Source organism: Ranitomeya variabilis, chromosome 2 (genome assembly GCF_051348905.1).
Source record: "Ranitomeya variabilis isolate aRanVar5 chromosome 2, aRanVar5.hap1, whole genome shotgun sequence".
Classification (NCBI taxonomy): domain Eukaryota; kingdom Metazoa; phylum Chordata; class Amphibia; order Anura; family Dendrobatidae; genus Ranitomeya; species Ranitomeya variabilis.
The window spans coordinates 1,055,750,815-1,055,775,560 of record NC_135233.1 but is presented as its reverse complement, the minus strand read 5'-3'; positions in this window follow the sequence as shown (position 1 = coordinate 1,055,775,560).

Below are 24,746 nucleotides of genomic sequence, written 5' to 3'. Positions count from 1 at the left end.
CTCTGCGCTGTGTACTGCGCGGCTCTGCGCTTTGCACTGCGCCGCTCTGCGCTGTGTACTGCGCGGCTCTGCGCTGTGTACTGCGCGGCTCTGCGCTGTGTACTGCGCGGCTCTGCACTGTGTACTGCGCGGCTCTGCGCGGTATACTGCGCGGCTCTGCTCTTTATACTGCGCGGCTCTGCGCTGTGTACTGCACGGCTCTGCGCTTTATACTGCGCGGCTCTGCGCTGTGTACTGCGCGGCTCTGCGCTGTGTACTGCGCGGCTCTGCGCTGTGTACTGCGCGGCTCTGCGCTTTATACTGCGCGGCTCTGCGCTGTGTACTGCGCGGCTCTGCGCTGTGTACTGCGCGGCTCTGCACTGTATACTGCGTGGCTGTGCAATATACTACGTGGACATGCATATTCTAGAATACCCGATGAGTTAGAATCGGGCCACAGTCTAATAATCATAAGACTACGGATAGTGTTTTGTAATTGTGCTGTACTGTCACTTTAAGAGCTGATATTATCTGACAAAACTTGTGACCTGGTGAGCTGATGTAGAGTTCATAGGCGTTGGCATAGTAACTGTGTCTGACTGCGCATATCAATGAGCTAATCAGCCAGGTGGCAGTTATTTTTAGAAATTGCCTCAGAAATCAGGCCCATTATAAACGTATTGGAAAATTTCTCTATTGAAACGCATTGAAAGACTTTTTTCAAACACAAATTGCGCAAAAACTACAAATCCGATCGACACGAAAAATACTTAGCACACCTCTCAGGAACGCTGGCTTCGAAATGACACCTCACTGGAGTCTGTGAGTTTAGCGGTTCGGGCCGCATTACGTGCGGACTGAATAATAAGAATAAGAAGAAGTTTACCACGGTGGAATAACAGTATAGTGCTTTGTTCCAAAGCACTATAATAAGAAGTTATCCACGATGGAATAACAGTATAGTGCTTTGTTCCAAAGCACTATAATTAATATGTTACAGTCTCTCATTTTGCCCCTTGGGAAAATTAATAGCCCAACCCTGGTATATATAAATCAGATATGTAAACCACTTATATGTTAAAGTAATGCGTCATGCACTCAAATTGACATAAATCATCCACGAAAAAACAGTGCAACAAAAGACTTATTATAAAATTATTATTTTATTAGAATTCATACATATAAAAAAACTAAATTTGATCAAATAAAGCTGATATACAAAAACACAAATGTAATGGTAAAAATAGACGCCACCTAAACAAAATACATTAATAACATTAACTAGATGGGTATTTCCTGAAGGAACTACAGATAGTGCTTTGGAATGGTGCCCGGGCTGCCCCTGCAAGACTTTGACACTTGGGTGCCCCTCAGGCGGTCCGATTTGGTGGGTTGGGTCAATCTGGGTCTGATTTTGTGGGCGGGGTAAATCTAGGTCCGATTCGGTGGGCGGGGTCACTTTTGGTCCGATTCTGTGGGCGCGGCCACTCTGGGTCCGATTCGGTGGGCGGAGCCACTCTGGGTCCGATTTGGTGGGCGGGGCACCTTAGGGACCAATTTGGTGGGTGGGGTCACTCGGTCCGATTTGGTGGGCTGGGCACCTCAGGGTCTGATTTGGTGGGCTGGGCACCTCAGGGTCCGATTTGGTGGGTGGGGTCACTCTGGGTCCGATTTGGTGGGCGGGGTCACTCTGGGCCTGATTTGGTGGAAGGGGTCACTCTGGGTCCGATTTGGTGGAAGGGGTCACTCTGGGTCTGATTTGGTGGAAGGGGTCACTCTGGGTCCGATTTGGTGGGCGGAGCCACTCTGGGTCCGATTTGGTGGGCGGGGTCACTCTGGGACTGATTTAGGGGGCGGGGTCACTCTGGGTCTGATTTGGTGAGCCGGGCCCCTCGGGGTCCGATTTGGTGAGCGGGGTAATCTACTATATAATTGTCTAAGGGCACTTCCGTCTTTCTGTCTCACAACACCGCTACGTCATCATCTCGTGAGACCGCAATGCACTCTTGGGACCGGAGCGCGCAACAAGCATCGGGTACCGGCCACTCCAGGTGCAACAAGCATCGTGTACCGGCCGCTCTAGGAGGTGCAACAACCATCAGATACCGGCCGCTCCAGGAGGTGAGTATGTAACTTTTTTATTTTAATTCTTTTTTTTTTTTAACAGGGATATGCAGTATACTATGTGACTGGACAATATACTACGTGACTGGGCAGTATAACTACGTGGCTCTGTGCTGTATACTGCGTGGCTCTGCGCTGTATACTGCGTGGCTCTGCGCTGTATACTACGCGGCTCTGCGCTGTATACTACGCGGCTCTGCGCTGTATACTACGCCGCTCTGCGCTGTATACTGCGCGGCTCTGCGCTGTATACTGCGCGGCTCTGCACTGTGTACTGCGCGTTCTGCGCTGTATACTGCGCGGCTCTGCGCTGTATACTGCGCGGCTCTGCGCTTTGTACTGCGCGGCTCTGCGCTGTATACTGCGGGGCTCTGCACTGTATACTGCGCGGCTCTGCGCTGCATACTGCGTGGCTCTACGCTGTGTACTGCGCGGCTCTGCGCTGTTTACTGCGGGGCTCTGCACAGTATACTACGCGGCTCTGCGCTGTATACTGTGCGGCTCTGCGCTGCATACTGCGTGGCTCTACGCTGTGTACTGCGCGGCTCTGCGCTGTATACTGCGCGGCTCTGCGCTGTATACTGGGTGGCTCTGCGCTGTGTACTGCGCGGCTCTGCGCTGTGTACTGCGTGGCTCTCCGCTTTATACTGCGCGGCTCTGCGCTGTGTACTGCGCGGCTCTGCGCTGTGTACTGCGCGGCTCTGCGCTGTGTACTGCGAGGCTCTGCGCTGTGTACTGCGCGGCTCTGCGCTGTGTATTGCGCAGCTCTGCGCTGTGTACTGCTCGGCTCTGCACTGTGTACTGCGCGGCTCTCCGCTTTATACTGCGCGGCTCTGCGCTGTGTACTGCGCGGCTCTGCGCTGTGTACTGCGTGGCTCTGTGCTGTGTACTGCGCGGTTCTGCGCTGTGTACTGCTCGGCTCTGCGCTGTGTACTACGCGGCTCTGTGCTGTGTACTGCGCGGCTCTGCGCTGTGTACTGCGCGGCTCTGCGCTGTGTACTGCTCGGCTCTGCGCTGTGTACTACGCGGCTCTGTGCTGTGTACTGCGCGGCTCTGCGCTGTGTACTGCGCGGCTCTGCGCTGTGTACTGCTCGGCTCTGCGCTGTGTACTGCGTGGATCTGCGCTGTGTACTGCGCGGCTCTGTGCTGTGTACTGCGCGGCTCTGCGCTGTGTACTACGCGGCTCTCCGCTTTATACTGCGCGGCTCTGCGCTGTGTACTGCACGGCTCTGCGCTGTGTACTGCGCGGCTCTGCGCTGTGTACTGCGCGGCTCTGCGCTTTATACTGCGCGGCTTTGCGCTGTGTACTGCATGGCTCTGCGCTGTGTACTGCGCGGCTCTGCGCTGTGTACTGCGCGGCTCTGCGCTGTGTACTGCGCGGCTCTGCGCTGTGTACTGCACGGCTCTGCGCTTTATACTGCACGGCTCTGCGCTGTGTACTGCGCGGCTCTGCGCTGTGTACTGCACGGCTCTGCGCTTTATACTGCACGGCTCTGCGCTTTATACTGCGCGGCTCTGCGCTTTATACTGCGCGGCTCTGCGCTGTGTACTGCGCGGCTCTGCGCTTTATACTGCGCGGCTCTGCGCTGTGTACTGCGCGGCTCTGCGCTGTGTACTGCGCGGCTCTGCGCTGTGTACTGCGCGGCTCTGCGCTGTGTACTGCGCGGCTCTGCGCTTTATACTGCGCGGCTCTGCGCTCTGTACTGCGCGGCTCTGCGCTGTGTACTGCGCGGCTCTCCGCTGTGTACTGCGTGGCTCTGCGCTGTGTACTGCGTGGCTCTGCGCTTTGTACTGTGTGGCTGTGCAATATACTACGTGGACATACATATTCTAGAATACCCGATGAGTTAGAATCGGGCCACAGTCTAATAATTATAAGACTACAGATAGTGGTTTGGAATTGTGCTGTACTGTCACTTTAAGAGCTGATATTATCTGACAAAACTTGTGACCTGGTGAGCTGATGTAGAGTTCATAGGCGTTGGCATAGTAACTGTGTCTGACTGCGCATATCAATGAGCTAATCAGCCAGGTGGCAGTTGGCAGTTATTTTTAGAAATTGCCTCAGAAACCAGCCCATTATAAACGTATAGGAAAATTTCTCTATTGAAACGCATTGAAAGACTTTTTTCAAACACAAATTGCGCAAAAACTACAAATCCGATCGGCACGAAAAATACTTAGCACACCTCTCAGGAACGCTGGCTTCGAAATGACACCTCACTGGAGTCTGTGAGTTTAGCGGTTCGGGCCGCATTACGTGCGGACTGAATAATAAGAATAAGAAGAAGTTTACCACGGTGGAATAACAGTATAGTGCTTTGTTCCAAAGCACTATAATAACCCTCCATCATGGTATAAAATAAACCAGCACTAATTTCCACAAAAATAGGACAATATGTAATAATAAATTGAGCAGAAAATGAAATAAGTATTCATTTAAAAAACAAAATACGTGTAAAAAAGTATATATATATATGATGTGTATATGATCAAAGTGCAATGTGCTATATAAAGTGCCAAAAATTTCACACCTGGGCCTATAATACACGGGCCCATAAAATTATATGCACTACCAAACAGAAGTAAGTGCAATGTGCTAGATAAAGTGCCCAAAATTACTGCTCAAAATATTTATATTTCAACTGGGCCTATATTGCACAAGCCCATACAAAATAACTAATATAGAAGGTGCAAATGTGCTAAATAAAGTGGCTACACAATATATATTGCACTGCATATAAAAGCACAAAGGATAACACTATATAGGTCATAAGGTACTCGGTGCTAAAGTGCAAACAGTGCTGGACAGATAAAATCAATTACCATACAAACATACCAGGGAGGATAATGTTAAATAAATACAGTGGCTCATAATACCTACATGTGTACAATCCCTACGCGCGTTTCGGCGCCTGCCTTCTTCCGGAAGAAGGCAGGCGCCGAAACGCGCGTAGGGATTGTACACATGTAGGTATTATGAGCCACTGTATTTATTTAACATTATCCTCCCTGGTATGTTTGTATGGTAATTGATTTTATCTGTCCAGCACTGTTTGCACTTTAGCACCGAGTACCTTATGACCTATATAGTGTTATCCTTTGTGCTTTTATATGCAGTGCAATATATATTGTGTAGCCACTTTATTTAGCACATTTGCACCTTCTATATTAGTTATTTTGTATGGGCTTGTGCAATATAGGCCCAGTTGAAATATAAATATTTTGAGCAGTAATTTTGGGCACTTTATCTAGCACATTGCACTTACTTCTGTTTGGTAGTGCATATAATTTTATGGGCCCGTGTATTATAGGCCCAGGTGTGAAATTTTTGGCACTTTATATAGCACATTGCACTTTGATCATATACACATCATATATATATATACTTTTTTACACGTATTTTGTTTTTTAAATGAATATTTATTTCATTTTCTGCTCAATTTATTATTACATATTGTCCTATTTTTGTGGAAATTAGTGCTGGTTTATTTTATACCATGATGGAGGGTTATTAATGTTATTAATGTATTTTGTTTAGGTGGCGTCTATTTTTACCATTACATTTGTGTTTTTGTATATCAGCTTTATTTGATCAAATTTAGTTTTTTTTATATGTATGAATTCTAATAAAATAATAATTTTATAATAAGTCTTTTGTTGCACTGTTTTTTCGTGGATGATTTATACCTGGTATATATAGTAACATTGGCTATAGTGTCCTCTTCTATTTACTGGCCATTTATCCTACAGTAGCATGTCCACCTCTACATCCAACCATCCATATAATCTAATCTTCTGTAAAACTGGGATATATACAGTAGGTTATTATTGTTGATTTATCAGTGTTCAAATTAGTAGAAACTACTCCGGAATTACATTGTATGGTAATAATGACATTGTGGCATTTTATAAAAGTTTTAAGAGGTCAAGGTGGATAATTAGAGTCCATTTGATTTATATGGTAATGAATTGGTTGTATGGCCTGCTCTGGTCTCTTTAGATAACAACTGCTGCTCTTGCTGATGATGTCACAGAATGTTGAGGTTTCTGGCTCCGCCCCCTCCATTATGACATCACACACATTGTGTAAGGAGCTGCAGAGCCAACATTCCATGTGACAGTTGCAGACGGTGGAGAGAGAGGTAAGTCGGCTCTATGTCGTCTCTTGCTGTGTCCTTCATTGTCTTCTATCATCTATTTCTCATTTATTTTTTATTCATTAAGGAGTCTTTATTCTATATAATATAAGCAGGCCCAAAATAATTAGTGAACCCCTCATATTAGGAGATGTGCACATTTTACAGCATTTCTTCCAATAGTAAAGAGATCTATAGAATGTGACGGGATTTATCTTCAAGTACAGAAAAGACAATGATTTACCGATTATCCATCACATTTTATTAGTTTCTGACTTTCTTGCTCATCAGGTCCATAGATTAGTTATAATTGAGAAAATCCCCTCAGCCACAAGTGGAACATGACGACTTCTCGATTTTTAGGCCATAAATTGTTATAGAATCATCCAAATCTGGGAGATTAAAGTTATATCCTGTAAAGGGAACACATGTAACATGAAGATAATTATGTAATTGTCGGATGTTATTGAGACATATAGTAATATACAGTTCAGATCAAAAATATAAATCCAACCAATATTGGGAAATCCTTGTACAACACCGATGTATTTACATATTAGCTCCATATGTAGTAAAGCTATTCAAATATTCCCCACATTGGTAGGATTCCTATTGTTTGATCTCTAGTATATTATTGGGCATTGTACTTCAATGGAAGTGAGGTTGTTGGATCCGCACCCATTAGCTGCTACTTGTGATGTCACGGAATGTGCTGGTTGTTGGCTCCGCCCACATTAGCTGCTCCTTGTTATGTCTTAGAGTGACGGGATAGTTTATTCCGCCCCCATTAGATGGATAATATGATGCCACGGAATGCTATGGTTCTTGGCTCCGCCCACATTAGCTCTTATTTGTAATTTCACAGAATGTTTTGGTTGTTAGTTTTGCCCCCATAAGCTACCACTTCTTATGTGACCAAATGTTTTGGTTGTTGGGTTCACCCCCATTAGCTTCTACTTGTGATGTCACTGAATGAGGATGGTAGCCCCTCAGAAGAGAATGGCTCTTGACTGCCTGCTAGCAATTGAAGGGGCACTAGTGCTGTTATAGGTGAGGAATAGTGTTGAGCGATACTGTCCGATACTTGAAAGTATCGGTATCGGAAAGTATCGGCCGATACCGGCAAAGTATCGGATCCAATCCGATACCGATACCCGATACCAATACAAGTCAATGGGACTCAAGTATCGGACGGTATTCCTGATGGTTCCCAGGGTCTGAAGGAGAGGAAACTCTCCTTCAGGCCCTGGGATCCATATAAATGTGTAAAAGAAAGAATTAAAATAAAAAATATCGCTATACTCACCTGTCCGACGCAGCCTGGACCTCAGCGAGGGAACCGGCAGCGTTGTTTGTTTAAAATTCGCGCTTTTACTTGGTTACGTGAAGTCCCAGCTTGTGATTGGTCAGGGCGGCCATGTTGCCGGGACGCGGACCAATCACAGCAAGCCGTGACGAAATTACGTCACGGCTTGCTGTGATTGGTCCGCGTCCCGGCAACATGGCCGCCATTAACCAATCACAAGCCGGGACGTCACGGGAGGCTGGACACGCGCCCATTTTAAAAAGCGCGCGTGTCCAGCCTCCAGTGACGTCCCGGCTTATGATTGGTCAGGGCGGCCATGTTGCCGGGACGCGGACCAATCACAGCAAGCCGTGACGAAATTACGTCACGGCTTGCTGTGATTGGTCCGCGTCCCGGCAACATGGCCGCCATTAACCAATCACAAGCCGTGACGTCACGGGAGGCTGGACACGCGCGCTTTTTAAAATGGGCGCGTGTCCAGCCTCCCGTGACGTCCCGGCTTGTGATTGGTTGCGCCGCGGTCAACCAATCACAAGCCGGGAGGCTGGACACGCGCGCATTTTAAAATTTTAAAATGGGCGCGTGTCCAGCCTCCCGGCTTGTGATTGGTTGACCGCGGCGCAACCAATCACAAGCCGGGACGTCACGGGAGGCTGGACACGCGCGCTTTTTAAAATGGGCGCGTGTCCAGCCTCCCGTGACGTCACGGCTTGTGATTGGTTAATGGCGGCCATGTTGCCGGGACGCGGACCAATCACAAAGCCGGGACGTAATTTTAAAATCCTTAAGGACCTGAAATTACGTCACGGCTTGCTGTGATTGGTTGCGTCTCCCATGTGACTGCGACGCAACCAATCACAACGCCGGAACGTAATTTTAAAATCCTGAAGGACCTGAAATTACGTCACGGCTTGCTGTGATTGGTTGCGTCCCGGTCACATGGGCGGCACGCAACCAATCACAAGCCGGGACTCACGTAAAGGAAAGAAAAGCGCGAATTTTAAACAAAGAACGCTGCCGCTTCCCTCGGTAAGGTGCAGGCTGCGTCGGAGAGGTGAGTATAGCAATATTTTTTATTTTAATTCTCTCTTTTACACATTTTTACATTAATGTTGTTTCGATACCGATACCCGATATCACAAAAATATCGGATCTCGGTATCGGAATTCCGATACAGCAAGTATCGGCCGATACCCGATACTTGCAGTATCGGAATGCTCAACACTAGTGAGGAATGCTGCTCCTAGATAGAAGATGCACATGATTCAATAGATGGATAAAGTAAAGGAGCTGCAGCAAAAAGCTAGAGATATATCCAAAGAGGGATGGAATCCCTTTTTCTGGATGGTGTCTATCAGAGTTGGGTTAAACAATTTACTCTCAACTTTTCAAAAGCCCATAGTGGTAGTGATAGGATTGATTGCATTGAGCTTGATTGCCTGGAAATTATTAATGTGATGTGATTCTCATTACAGGAAATTAATTATACATTGGAGCCACTGGAAAACCCAGACAGAAGAGGGACACTGTGCATGGACAATATATGGACCCTTTGCAGCACAATAACTCGTCACAATGCACAATTTCATCCTATTAGATAGATAAGAATTAATATATGTGTGTTTATGCTTTATAGGGAATCTTTTATCCCCCTAGACGTGTATGACCTATATCCCCTTACCTCTTGGCCAATGTGCAGTTGCACAAGTTGCACCAATAACATGTCTGCCCCTGTCCACCCCTGAATGTAACCATAGGAAAGATGACACTACAGCTACAGAGGTGACCGTCTGATAGCCTAGCTCGACTACCCACTTCTCCTGAAGACCCTTTCAGCTTTTTGAGACTTGGGTGGAGGACATCATCCCTGAAATAGGGTCCCACAAATGCACCCCAACAGTTTGAGCAGCACTCTTTCCCGGGATTAATTCATAGTGTTTCTTGTGGTGGGATGCAGGTCTGGTCAGCCGTCATCATCCTATTAGATAGATAAGAATAAATATATTTGTGTTTCTGCTTTATAGGGAATCTTTTATCCCTCTAGACTTATATGACCTATTAATATGGGCATACATGTAATAGAAATGTTAAGCTAGTCCTACCTGTATGCCTCATATTAATGGTTTTGTTGTGGAGAAATGTTATAATCTGTCTTTATCCTAATGATCAGCCCAATAACTCAATCACACACAATTTCATCTGCTTTGAAAGTGGAAATATGTCCCCTTACCTCTTGACCAATGTGCAGTTACACAAGTTGCACCAATAACATTTACGCCCCTGTCCCCCCCTAAATAGAACCATAGGAAAGATGACATTACAGCTACAGAGGTGACCGTCTGATAGCCTAGCTCGACTACCCACTTCTCCTGAAGACCCTTTCAGCTTTTTGAGACTTGGGTGGAGGACATCATCTCTGAAAATAGGGTCCCACAGCTGCACCCCAACTGTTTGTGCAGCACTCTTTCCCGGGATTACTTCAGAGTGTTTCTTGTGGTGGGATGCATGTCTGGACAGCTGTCGTCATCTTATTACATAGATAAGAATTAAAATATGTGTGTTTATGCTTTATAGTGAATCTTTTATCCCCCCAGATGTATATGACCTATCAATATGGGCATACAGGTAATAGAAATGTGAAGCTAGTCCTACCTGTATGCCTCATATTAATGGTTTTGTTGTGGAGAGATGTTATATTCTGTCTTTTTGTTAGATTTCTTTCAGGCTCCAGGGCGTGTGCTTGCCTGGAAGAAATCCTCGCCGATAAGGCGCAGGCGCAGGATTCCGAGGCCATAACTGACGCTGATGGGAGCAGGGTAGTACTGTAATGAGGACAGAGGGCAGGGATTTCTTCCAGGGAACGAACGCCCCAGACCCTGGAAGAAATCATTAACATAAAGACAGAATATAACATCCAGCTGTTTTTATATTATGTTTCTCTGATCTCACAAAATAACCTTATTTTCATTGTGTTGATTGGTTTTATGTGCTGTCTTTTTTTTGTCTGTTTTCTTTGTTTGTTTTCTCTTTTGTTATGAGCACTAGGGTTGAGCGACTTTCATTTTTTTAAGATCGAGTAGGGTTTTGGGAAACCCGATTTTGTCCAGAGTCGAGTCGAGTGCAGTCGGCCGATTATCGCTAAAAGTCGGGGATCGACCGAAACACGAAACCCAATGCAAGTCAATGGGGAAGCATAGTCGGCAGTGAGTGGAGGCCAGGAAAACACCTACAGTGCCCATTTTAATGCCAAAAACATCCATTCTTGTTTCTGAAGCTTGCCAATCTTAATTAACTGTATAATAATAGTTGGGCATAGGGAATTGGGGGAAAGTTGTGGGGGGAGTAGGGCTGGCTCAAGTTTTTCGTGGGCCCAGGAAATGCGGACTACGTCACGGCGGTGTTGCAGGGAAAGGTAAGTATTTAAACGTTGCAAGTGCTGTGATCCTGAGCAAGCAGGGGGGGGCCCACTCGTTCGCATTGCCACTGGCACAGGGCCCCTCAAAGTACGGCGGTGTGTTTGCATGGCGGGGGCGCCTCCCACCAGCAGCGACACTTTTGCGTACTCTGAGGGGCCCTGTGCCAGTGACGTCGCCAACGAGTATGCCCCCCCACCTGATGAAGGAACCTGCACTTTCATCTGCACCTTCCTCTTTGTCCCTGTGTAAGGTGGTATAACATGCGGGAAGGGGAACCTTACTTTCAGCAGGGACAGATTCTGGCTGTGTAGAGTACAAGGGGAATGTAGTGGTCTAGGTCAATGTACCAGCAGACTCATTTAGCAGTGGCTGGGCAATGGGCAGGATGAGGAGGAAACAGATATAGGGCCAAAGAATAAAGTAGGCTACATGCAGTTCAAAATTGGTAACAGGACTAAACAGGCGGCATTGCTTTGTTCAGTGGAGTAGCAAACCCAAGAGCAGCAGACACTGTTTCAAGGGCCTAACCACACTAGTAGGCCAAATGCAGTTTAATATCTGATAGTATAGGGCGAAAGCCAGAATGTGGAAGCTCAGCTTTGTTCAGTTGAGGACAACACCAGGGAGGGGCAGACACCTTTAGTAGGCCGGAAAAGCCTATTGCATTTTTTAAAATGGTAATTTGGAGCAGAAGGTTGAAGCTCAGCTTTATTTAGTTGAGGGCAACACCAGGCAGGGGCACACAGACAGACACCTTTAGTAGGCCGGAAAAGCCAATTGCATTTTTCAAAATGGTAATTTGGAGCAGAAGGTTGAAGCTCAGCTTTATTTAGTTGAGGGCAACACCAGGGAGGGGCAGAAGCCGTTAGTAGGCCCTAACCACCATTTTTTTTTTTAAAACCACTTAATGAGAGCCGGAAGGTTGAAGCTCAGCTTTATTTAGTTGAGGACAACACCAGGGAGGGGCAGAAGCCGTTAGTAGGCCCTAACCACCATTTTTTTTTTTAAAACCACTTAATGAGAGCCGGAAGGTTGAAGCTCAGCTTTATTTAGTTGAGGACAACACCAGGGAGGGGCAGAAGCCGTTAGTAGGCCCTAACCACCATTTTTTTTTTTTAAAACCACTTAATGAGAGCCGGAAGGTTGAAGCTCAGCTTTATTTAGTTGAGGACAACACCAGGGAGGGGCAGAAGCCGTTAGTAGGCCCTAACCACCATTTTTTTTTTTTAAAACCACTTAATGAGAGCCGGAAGGTTGAAGCTCAGCTTTATTTAGTTGAGGACAACACCAGGCAGGGGCACACAGACAGACACCTTTAGTAGGCCGGAAAAGCCTATTGCATTTTTCAAAATGGTAATTTGGAGCAGAAGGTTGAAGCTCAGCTTTATTTAGTTGAGGGCAACACCAGGCAGGGGCACACAGACAGACACCTTTAGTAGGCCGGAAAAGCCTATTGAATTTTTCAAAATGGTAATTTGGAGCAGAAGGTTGAAGCTCAGCTTTATTTAGTTGAGGGCAACACCAGGCAGGGGCACACAGACAGACACCTTTAGTAGGCCGGAAAAGCCTATTGCATTTTTCAAAATGGTAATTTGGAGCAGAAGGTTGAAGCTCAGCTTTATTTAGTTGAGGACAACACCAGGGAGGGGCAGAAGCCGTTAGTAGGCCCTAACCACCATTTTTTTTTTTTAAAACCACTTAATGAGAGCCGGAAGGTTGAAGCTCAGCTTTATTTAGTTGAGGACAACACCAGGGAGGGGCAGAAGCCGTTAGTAGGCCCTAACCACCATTTTTTTTTTTTAAAACCACTTAATGAGAGCCGGAAGGTTGAAGCTCAGCTTTATTTAGTTGAGGACAACACCAGGCAGGGGCACACAGACAGACACCTTTAGTAGGCCGGAAAAGCCTATTGCATTTTTCAAAATGGTAATTTGGAGCAGAAGGTTGAAGCTCAGCTTTATTTAGTTGAGGGCAACACCAGGCAGGGGCACACAGACAGACACCTTTAGTAGGCCGGAAAAGCCTATTGCATTTTTCAAAATGGTAATTTGGAGCAGAAGGTTGAAGCTCAGCTTTATTTAGTTGAGGGCAACACCAGGCAGGGGCACACAGACAGACACCTTTAGTAGGCCGGAAAAGCCTATTGCATTTTTCAAAATGGTAATTTGGAGCAGAAGGTTGAAGCTCAGCTTTATTTAGTTGAGGGCAACACCAGGGAGGGGCAGAAGCCGTTAGTAGGCCCTAACCACCATTTTTTTTTTTAAAACCACTTAATGAGAGCCGGAAGGTTGAAGCTCAGCTTTATTTAGTTGAGGACAACACCAGGGAGGGGCAGAAGCCGTTAGTAGGCCCTAACCACCATTTTTTTTTTTAAAACCACTTAATGAGAGCCGGAAGGTTGAAGCTCAGCTTTATTTAGTTGAGGACAACACCAGGGAGGGGCAGAAGCCGTTAGTAGGCCCTAACCACCATTTTTTTTTTTAAAACCACTTAATGAGAGCCGGAAGGTTGAAGCTCAGCTTTATTTAGTTGAGGACAACACCAGGCAGGGGCACACAGACAGACACCTTTAGTAGGCCGGAAAAGCCTATTGCATTTTTCAAAATGGTAATTTGGAGCAGAAGGTTGAAGCTCAGCTTTATTTAGTTGAGGGCAACACCAGGGAGGGGCAGAAGCCGTTAGTAGGCCCTAACCAAAGTTGAAGGCCAAATGCAGTTTAATTTCTGATACTATAGGCCGAAAGCCAGAAGGTGGAAGCTCCGATTTAGACAGTGGAGGACAATTTGAATTAGGGACTGCAGACAGACTTAGTAGGCTGTCCCCTGTGGACCATGCATCCACCACATTAACCCATTGCGCCGTAATGGACACGTAATCTTCCGTGGCCATGCCTACAGGTCCATGCGTCTGTTGTCAGGTGCACCTTTGTACTCACAGATTGCCAGAGTGCATGGACAATGCGGTCTTCTACATGCTGGTGGAGGGTTGGGATGGCTTTTCTCGCAAAAGAAGTGTCGACTGGTTAGCTTGTAGCGTGGTACAGCGTAGTCCATCATGGCCTTATTAATAGTAAATAAAATATATAACTAGGCTCTATGAACTTTTAAATAGGTTCCAGGGGTACACGGGCAGCATTGGTGTGGTCAGTGGAGGAGTATTGCAAGTAGGGGCTGCAGACAGGCTATCAAAGGCCTAAAATAACAAACAGTAGGCAGTCATGGCAGTTTTACATCGGTTACATGGATACACAGGCAGGCACTCCAGGCAGCATTGTGGTCAGTGGAGGAGTATTGCAAGTAGGGGCCGCAGACAGGCTATCAAAGGCCTAAAATAACAAACAATAGGCTCATGGCAGTTTTACAGCGGTTACATGGATACACGGGCAGGCAGCTTGGTGGTCAGTGGAGGAGTATTTAAAGTAGGGACCGCAGACAGGCTTCAAAGGCCTAACATAAGAAAATGGGCTGGCTGTAGGCACTTTATAATTGGTTCCAGGGGTACACGGGCAGCAGTGGTCTGGTCAGTGGAGGAGTATTTAAAGTAGGGACCGCAGACAGGCTATCAAAGGCCTAAAATAACAAACAATAGGCTTATGGCAGTTTTACAGCGGTTACATGGATACACGGGCAGGCAGCTTGGTGGTGAGTGGAGGAGTATTTAAAGTAGGGACCGCAGACAGGCTATCAAAGGCCTAACATAACAAACAATAGGCTCATGGCAGTTTTACAGCGGTTACATGGATACACGGGCAGGCAGCTTGGTGGTGGTGAGTGGAGGAGTATTTAAAGTAGGGACCGCAGACAGGCTATCAAAGGCCTAAAATAAGAAAATGGGCTGGCTGTAGGCACTTTATAATTGGTTCCAGGGGTACACGGGCAGCAGTGGTCTGGTCAGTGGAGGAGTATTGCAAGTAGGGGCTGCAGACAGGCTATCAAAGGCCTAAAATAACAAACAGTAGGCAGTCATGGCAGTTTTACATCGGTTACATGGATACACAGGCAGGCACTCCAGGCAGCATTGTGGTCAGTGGAGGAGTATTGCAAGTAGGGGCCGCAGACAGGCTATCAAAGGCCTAAAATAACAAACAATAGGCTCATGGCAGTTTTACAGCGGTTACATGGATACACGGGCAGGCAGCTTGGTGGTCAGTGGAGGAGTATTTAAAGTAGGGACCGCAGACAGGCTTCAAAGGCCTAACATAAGAAAATGGGCTGGCTGTAGGCACTTTATAATTGGTTCCAGGGGTACACGGGCAGCAGTGGTCTGGTCAGTGGAGGAGTATTTAAAGTAGGGACCGCAGACAGGCTATCAAAGGCCTAAAATAACAAACAATAGGCTTATGGCAGTTTTACAGCGGTTACATGGATACACGGGCAGGCAGCTTGGTGGTGAGTGGAGGAGTATTTAAAGTAGGGACCGCAGACAGGCTATCAAAGGCCTAACATAACAAACAATAGGCTCATGGCAGTTTTACAGCGGTTACATGGATACACGGGCAGGCAGCTTGGTGGTGGTGAGTGGAGGAGTATTTAAAGTAGGGACCGCAGACAGGCTATCAAAGGCCTAAAATAAGAAAATGGGCTGGCTGTAGGCACTTTATAATTGGTTCCAGGGGTACACGGGCAGCAGTGGTCTGGTCAGTGGAGGAGTATTGCAAGTAGGGGCTGCAGACAGGCTATCAAAGGCCTAAAATAACAAACAGTAGGCAGTCATGGCAGTTTTACATCGGTTACATGGATACACAGGCAGGCACTCCAGGCAGCATTGTGGTCAGTGGAGGAGTATTGCAAGTAGGGGCCGCAGACAGGCTATCAAAGGCCTAAAATAACAAACAATAGGCTCATGGCAGTTTTACAGCGGTTACATGGATACACGGGCAGGCAGCTTGGTGGTCAGTGGAGGAGTATTTAAAGTAGGGACCGCAGACAGGCTTCAAAGGCCTAACATAAGAAAATGGGCTGGCTGTAGGCACTTTATAATTGGTTCCAGGGGTACACGGGCAGCAGTGGTCTGGTCAGTGGAGGAGTATTTAAAGTAGGGACCGCAGACAGGCTATCAAAGGCCTAAAATAACAAACAATAGGCTTATGGCAGTTTTACAGCGGTTACATGGATACACGGGCAGGCAGCTTGGTGGTCAGTGGAGGAGTATTTAAAGTAGGGACCGCAGACAGGCTATCAAAGGCCTAAAATAACAAACAATAGGCTCATGGCAGCTTTACAGCGGTTACATGGATACACAGGCAGCTTGGTGGTGAGTGGAGGAGTAGTGCAAGGAGTGTCTGTCCCAGTACTCCCAAAATATAAATAGATGTTAATGTCTCGCAAAACAACCACAACAAAAAAAAAGGTGGCATACTTAGGTACAGGGGTGGGCTCATCTACTGAGTTTCTGACATAGTAATTTGGCAGTAACTATTTAATGGTGCCAATATAGGACACAGACACAGACTACTTTAAGTTGCATCATAGATGTCTACAAATTTGTATTGTCAGTGCCAGACATTGAATGATGTCAGCGAATAGGCTAAAGATTGGTGGAGCTGTGCGACATAATTTTGCACGTGGTAGAGCACATTTTGAGCTGGGGTAGGGGGGAACTCTCTTGAGGCCGGCGGGACCGCCCCAGGGCCCCTCATGTTACAACGGTGTGTCTGACGTTGGGTGCGCACCACCACCGCCAGAGACACTACATTGTACTATGAGGGACCCAGTAGCAATGCCGTCAACCAAAAGCGAGCACACCCACCTCTTCAGACAAACAGCAGTCTCACGGGTGCTTGCGCCAAGTCGCGATACCACGGCCCCGTGTGGGGAGTTTTGCCATTTAGGGAGGTGTAAACATGTCGTATGCTGTACAATCAGCTGCAGCAAATTAGACATTAGAAAAGTAATTCACAGGCAAGAGCTTTTCATAGGAAAGCTAGGTGTCGGCCGGGCAAGGTGGGGCAAAAGATTTCGAAATCCAGTTGTGGTTCATTTTAATGAATGTTAGATCGTCAACATTTTGGGTAGCCAGACGAGTCCTTTTTTCGGTTAATATTGAACCTGCAGCACTGAATACTCTTTCTGATAGGACACTTGCTGCCGGGCAAGCAAGCTCCTGCAATGCATATTCTGCCAATTCTGGCCAGGTGTCTAATTTGGAGGCCCAGTAATCAAATGGGAATGACGGTTGAGGGAGAACATCGATAAGGGATGAAAAATAGTTAGTAACCATACTGGACAAATGTTGTCTCCTGTCACTTTCAATTGATGCAGCAGTACCTGTCCTGTCTGCGGTCATAGCAAAATCACTCCACAACCTGGTCAGAAAACCCCTCTGTCCAACGCCACTTCTGATGTGTGCACCCCTAACACTCCTAGTCTGCTGCCCCCTGGAGCTCGTGTGAGAACGATCACGTGCGCTGTGTGCTGGGAATGCCTGAAGCAAACGGTCAACAAGAGTTGATTGTTTGGTTGCTAATATTAGTTCCAAGTTCTCATGTGGCATAATATTTTGCAATTTGCCTTTATAGCGTGGATCAAGGAGGCAGGCCAACCAGTAATCGTCATCGTTCATCATTTTCGTAATGCGTGTGTCCCTTTTTAGCATACGTAAGGCATAATCCGCCATGTGGGCCAAAGTTCCAGTTGTCAAATCTCCGGTTGTGATTGGTTGAGGGGCAGTTGCAGGCAAATCTACGTCACTTGGGTCCCTCAAAAAACCAGAACCCGGCCGTGACACGCAACCAATTTCCTGTGCCCCCGGGAAAGGTTCGGCATTAAAAATATACTCATCCCCATCATCCTCCTCGTCCTCCACCTCCTCTTCGCCCGCTACCTCGTCCTGTACACTGCCCTGACCAGACAATGGCTGACTGTCATCAAGGCTTTCCTCTTCCTCTGGTGCAGACGCCTGCTCCTTTATGTGCGTCAAACTTTGCATCAGCAGACGCATTAGGGGGATGCTCATGCTTATTACGGCGTTGTCTGCACTAACCAGCCGTGTGCATTCCTCAAAACACTGAAGGACTTGACACATGTCTTGTATCTTAGACCACTGCACACCTGACAACTCCATGTCTGCCATCCTACTGCCTGCCCGTGTATCCTCCCACAAATAAATAACAGCACGCCTCTGTTCGCACAGTCTCTGAAGCATGTGCAGTGTTGAGTTCCACCTTGTTGCAACGTCTATGATTAGGCGATGCTGGGGAAGGTTCAAAGACCGCTGATAGGTCTGCATACGGCTGGCGTGTACAGGCGAACGTCGGATATGTGAGCAAAGTGCACGCACTTTGAGGAGCAGGTCGGAGAACCCAGGATAAGTTTTCAATAAGCACTGCACCACCAGGTTTAAGGTGTGAGCCAGGCAAGGAATGTGTTTCAGTTGGGAAAGGGAGATGGCAGCCATGAAATTCCTTCCGTTATCACTCACTACCTTGCCTGCCTCAAGATCTACTGTGCCCAGCCACGACTGCGTTTCTTGTTGCAAGAACTCGGACAGAACTTCCGCGGTGTGTCTGTTGTCGCCCAAGCACTTCATAGCCAATACAGCCTGCTGACGCTTGGCAGTAGCTGGCCCATAATGGGACAACTGGTGTGCAACAGTGTCATCTGCCGATGGAGTGGTTGGCAGACTGCGTTCTGTGGAAGAGCTGTAGCTTCTGCAGGAGGACGAGGAGGAGGAGGAGGAGGGGGTGCGAACGCCTACAGCCAACTGTTTCCTAGACCGTGGGCTAGGCACAACTGTCCCTAAATTGATGTCGCCTGTGGACCCTGCATCCACCACATTCACCCAGTGTGCCGTGATGGACACATAACGTCCCTGGCCATGCCTACTGGTCCATGCATCTGTAGTCAGGTGCACCTTTGTACTCACAGATTGCCTGAGTGCATGGACGATGCGCTGTTTAACATGCTGGTGCAGGGCTGGGATGGCTTTTCTGGAAAAAAAGTGTCGACTGGGTAGCTCGTATCGTGGTTCAGCGTACTCCATCAGGGCTTTGAAAGCTTCGCTTTCAACTAACCGGTAGGGCATCATCTCTAACGAGATTAGTCTAGCTATGTGGGCGTTAAAACCCTGTGTACGCGGATGCGAGGATAAGTACTTCCTTTTTCTAACCAGAGTCTCATGTAGGGTGAGCTGGACTGGAGAGCTGGAGATCGTGGAACTTTCGGGTGTGCCGGTGTACATGGCAGACTGAGAGACGGTTGGAGACGGTATTGTTTCCGCCGGTGCCCTAGATGCAATATTTCCTCCTACAAAACTGGTGATTCCCTGACCCTGACTGCTTTTGGCTGGCAAAGAAACCTGCACAGATACTGCCAGTGGTGCGGAAAATGGTGGCCTTACAGTGACGGAAGGGATGTTGCGTTGCTGACTAGCTTCATTGGCCGAGGGTGCTACAACCTTGAGGGACGTTTGGTAGTTAGTCCAGGCTTGAAAATGCATGGTGGTTAAGTGTCTATGCATGCAACTAGTATTTAGACCTTTCAGATTCTGACCTCTGCTTAAGCTAGTTGAACATTTTTGACAGATGACTTTGCGCTGATCAGTTGGATGTTGTTTAAAAAAATGCCAGACTGCACTCTTCCTAGACTCGGATCCCTTTTCAGGGATTGCAGACTGAGCTTTAACCGGATGGCAACGCTGTGCTCCAACAGGTTTTGGCTTTGACACGCGTTTTGGGCCAGATACGGGCCCGGCAGATGGAACCTGTTGCGATGTTGATGCCTGCTGCGGCCCCTCCTCCACCTCCGCTTCTGAACTACTGCCGCCTGCACCCTGTTCCCCCAATGGCTGCCAATCGGGGTCAATAACTGGGTCATCTATTACCTCCTCTTCGAGCTCGTGTGCAACTTCGTCTGTGTCACTGTGTCGGTCGGTGGTATAGCGTTCGTGGCGGGGCAACATAGTCTCATCAGGGTCTGATTGTGGATCTGTACCCTGAGAGGGCAATGTGGTGGTCTGAGTCAAAGGAGCAGCATAGTACTCTGGCTGTGGCTGTGCATCAGTGCACTCCATGTCAGAATCTACTTGTAATGGGCATGGCCTGTTAAATGTTTCACTTTCTAAGCCAGGGACGGTATGTGTAAAGAGCTCCATGGAGTGACCCGTTGTGTCGCCTGCTGCATCCTTCTCTCTTGTTGTAGTTTTTGCTGAGGAGGACAAGGAAGCGACTTGTCCCTGACCGTGAACATCCACAAGCGACGCGCTGCTTTTACATTTACCAGTTTCGGAAGAGGAGGCAAAAGAGCTAGAGGCTGAGTCTGCAATGTAAGCCAAAACTTGCTGTTGCTGCTCCGCCTTTAAAAGCGGTTTTCCTACTCCCAGAAAAGAGAGCGTTCGAGGCCTTGTGTAGCCTGACGACGAAACTGGCTCCACAGCTCCAGACTTAGGTGGAATATTTTTATCCCCACGACCACCTGATGCTCCACTACCACTACCATCATTACCAGCTGACAATGAACGCCCACGACGACCTCTTGCACCAGACTTCCTCATTGTTTTAAAATCTTAACCAAAGTAACTTTATTTGTTGCTGTCAAACAACTTACACGGTGAGCTATAACTTCAGTAAGATTTCAATATCCCTTAACAGGTTGGTGAGACCACAAGGAAAATCAGGCACAATGTTACACACTCTGTTTTCTGTGGCACAAAATCACAGAGATGACACACACGCAGGACTGTCACTCAAGCACTAATGTCAATATTAATCTCCCACCTAATTTATGTTTTTTTTTTTTTCAGGGAGACTTTAGAAACCAAATAATAAGAAAATAAATAAATAAATAAATAGGCTTTCTATAGCCCACTGAATGAGAGATAGCACACACAGCAGTGGCACACAAGCCCTGACTGAGGCCAATATTTTTCTCCCACTGATTGATGTAGTGTTTTTGTGTTGAGGTAGAATTTAGAACACAAATCACGGGAAAAATAAATAGGCTTTCTATGGCCCACTGAATGAGAGAGAGAGGTGGCACACCCAGGAGTCAAGACTGGCACACAAGCTGAAAGGGCAATATTACTCTCCCACTGTTTTTTTATGTATTTTTTGTTTTTTAAGGGAGACTTTAGAAACTCAATAATATTTTAAAAAAAAAATAAATAGGCTTTCTATGGCCCACTGAATGAGAGGGAGAGAGGTGGCACACCCAGGAGTCAAGACTGGCACACAAGCTGAAAGGGCAATATTACTCTCCCACTGTTTTTTTAGGTTTTTTTTTTTTTTCAGGGAGACTTTAGAAACCAAATAATATTAAAAAAAAATAAAAAAAAAATAGGCTTGCTATAGCCCACTGAATGAGAGATAGCACACACAGCAGTGGCACACAAGCCCTGACTGAGGCCAATATTTTTCTCCCACTGATTGATGTAGTGTTTTTGTGTTGAGGTAGAATTTAGAACACAAATCACGGGAAAAATAAATAGGCTTTCTATGGCCCACTGAATGAGAGAGAGAGGTGGCACACCCAGGAGTCAAGACTGGCACACAAGCTGAAAGGGCAATATTACTCTCCCACTGTTTTTTTATGTATTTTTTGTTTTTTAAGGGAGACTTTAGAAACTCAATAATATTTTAAAAAAAAAATAAATAGGCTTTCTATGGCCCACTGAATGAGAGGGAGAGAGGTGGCACACCCAGGAGTCAAGACTGGCACACAAGCTGAAAGGGCAATATTACTCTCCCACTGTTTTTTTAGGTTTTTTTTTTTTTTCAGGGAGACTTTAGAAACCAAATAATATTAAAAAAAAATAAAAAAAAAATAGGCTTGCTATAGCCCACTGAATGAGAGATAGCACACACAGCAGTGGCACACAAGCCCTGACTGAGGCCAATATTTTTCTCCCACTGATTGATGTAGTGTTTTTGTGTTGAGGTAGATTTTAGAACACAAATCACGGAAAAAATAAATAGGCTTTCTATGGCCCACTCAGTGAGAGATGGCACACACAGGGATGGCACTGTAGCAGAAATGCCAATCTTAATCTCCCACAAAAAAAAACAAAAAAAAACAAAAAACTGTCCTACAATTACTATCTCCCTGCAGTAATGTAAGCCAGGTATGGCAGGCAGCAATAGGAGTGGACTGATGCACAAATTAAATAAAAAGTGTGGACAAACTGAGGGAAAAAAAAAAAAAAAATAGCTTCCACAGTCCCTGCACACCGAATGTGGTGTTGGACAGTGGAAATCGCTGCAGCACAAGCGGTTTGGTGGTTAGTGGACCCTGCCTAACGCTCTCCCTGCTTCTGACGAAGCGGCAGCAACCTGTCCCTAAGCTCAGATCAGCAGCAGTAAGATGGCGGTCGGCGGGAACGCCCCTTTATAGCCCCTGTGACGCCGCAGACAGCAAGCCAATCACTGCAATGCCCTTCTCTAAGATGGTGGGGACCAGGATCTATGTCATCACGCTGCCCACACTCTGCGTTCACCTTCATTGGCTGAGAAATGGCGCTTTTCGCGTCATTGAAACGCGACTTTGGCGCGAAAGTCGCGTACCGCATGGCCGACAAGCACAGGGGTCGGATCGGGTTTCATGAGACGCCGACTTAGCCAAAAGTCGGCGACTTTTGAAAATGATCGACCCGTTTCGCTCAACCCTAATGAGCACTGTAATTTTGCACTTTATGTAATTGACCAATGGATTTAACTAAATGACTCTTATGAAAATAGATTTAGTTAGCAAAATATTTAGTGGGAAAGTGTTATGAAGCTTTTCTGCTTTGGGCATTGACAACTCTCTGGTTAGTGCAAAAATTCAGCATAGCCTATATTTCCATTTACCATATTTCATATTTGGTGCTGAAATTCAAGAAAGACCATATTAGTAAGAGTCCTATCATCTCAAACACATTTATCAACAATAACCAGAACATGGCCAATCCTTTTAATCATAGTCTAATGTTTTGCAAGAATTTACTTTAAAGTATGTCACCCCCTATAACATAAAATAATAAATAAACAGAAATGACTTTTCTAATAGACTGGCATGCCCAGAAGAGATCCTTTATTAGCAGTCACCTCATTAACATAATAAGCAGGATTACAATGAGAGATAACAGAATCCACCATTCACAGAAGGTAGTGTCACAGCCCACCTCTTCCCCCATGCTGTACAATGACATCTGCATGTCACTAAACATGAGAACATGAATAGAAATATCTCCCAAGGAAATAGAGTCCCCTATAATGTCTTATGATATATATACACATGTATATGTCCAATGTCCATATCTCCAAACAGGCAAGATAGCAGCTTCCATAAATGTACAGGAAACAGAATACAATAATCTGCAATCAGAAATACAGAATATACAAAAGATTATAACAATCTGATTTCAATTAGTTTAAAAAAAATGTATGAGACACATTCCCTTAGAGAAAAGTAAATACAAATATACCTAAAAAGATTATTGGATATTTTAAGAAATGGTTAATATGTTAGAGTAGAGTAGGGCCCTGCCAAAAGAGTCTACCTTGTCGTGGTGGCAGGCTTAAATAATCTGTTGGTCAACACAAAAGCTGATGGTTATGTGACATGGTTCCATAGGAACTGTTACTGTGTGATTGGTGAGGACAAGGCAGAAGAGTTTTTCCAAGAGTGGGCGGTGGGACAGTGGAAAGTTTGAGGGGTCTAGGCAGTGCTTGGGTGGAGGCAGAACTGGGGTGAAGCCTGGACGGAGTCTCAAGGGAGCCATTACGGGGTCCTGAAATTCTTTTTGGCAGCCCTTATCAGGAACATAGCTAGCTTACATAATATGTGACAATGAAACTATGGTGAGATACTGTGATAGAAATGATAATTCTATTGTCTTACCCTTGACCTTAATATCTCTTGGTACATGCATCAGAAATAGAATAACTGTTATTGCTTTGCGATAGTTCCGTCTCCCGTTTTCCTTTATTTTCCCTTGCCTCCCCATATTTTTCAGTTTCTTTTCCTCATGTTGTTTAAATCCATTTTGTATAATAATTAGAACATTCTCAATAAAAACTATTTGAACAAGAAATACAAAACCCGCTTATTAAAAAATTGCTTTTGTGACTCCTTCATGAATATCATGTTCTAAAGAAGAGCCCCGTCCAGCAGAACCAAGGTGAAGAATGATAATGGACTTAATCTGGTCACTTCACGAACATTCTTGATGGGGCCCATCAGGAGGTGGCCAGTTGCTGTGATTTTTTTTCTCATGCCGAATTAGAATGAGAAAAAAATTGCAGATCTGCTCTACCCCATGGTATAACATTGGGCCTAGTGCTATCTGATAAGACACTTGACAGTTCTAGGCCATATTATATGGTTATGTGAACAAACTCTTAATGTAATAAACTAATTTTCTTTTAATTTTGAACAGCTGTGATCATGTTGTTTTTTTTAATCCAAAACAGGACCCCCCTGTCTTACAGACAGCTGTAGAGGGTCACTTAAGTCCCCGTCTCACATAGCGAGATCGCTAGCGAGATCGCTGCTGAGTCACTAGTTTTGTGACGCAACAGCGACCTCAGTAGCGATCTCGCTATGTGTGACACGTACCAGCGATCAGGCCCCTGCTGTGAGATCGCTGGTCGTGTCGGAATGGCCTGGACCTTTTTTTGGTCGTTGAGGTCCCGCTGACATCGCTGAATCGGTGTGTGTGACACCGATCCAGCGATGTCTTCACTGGTAACCAGGGTAAACATCGGGTTACTAAGCGCAGGGCCGCGCTTAGTAACCCGATGTTTACCCTGGTTACCAGCGTAAATGTAAAAAAAAAAAAAACAGTGCATACTCACCATCTGATGTCCGT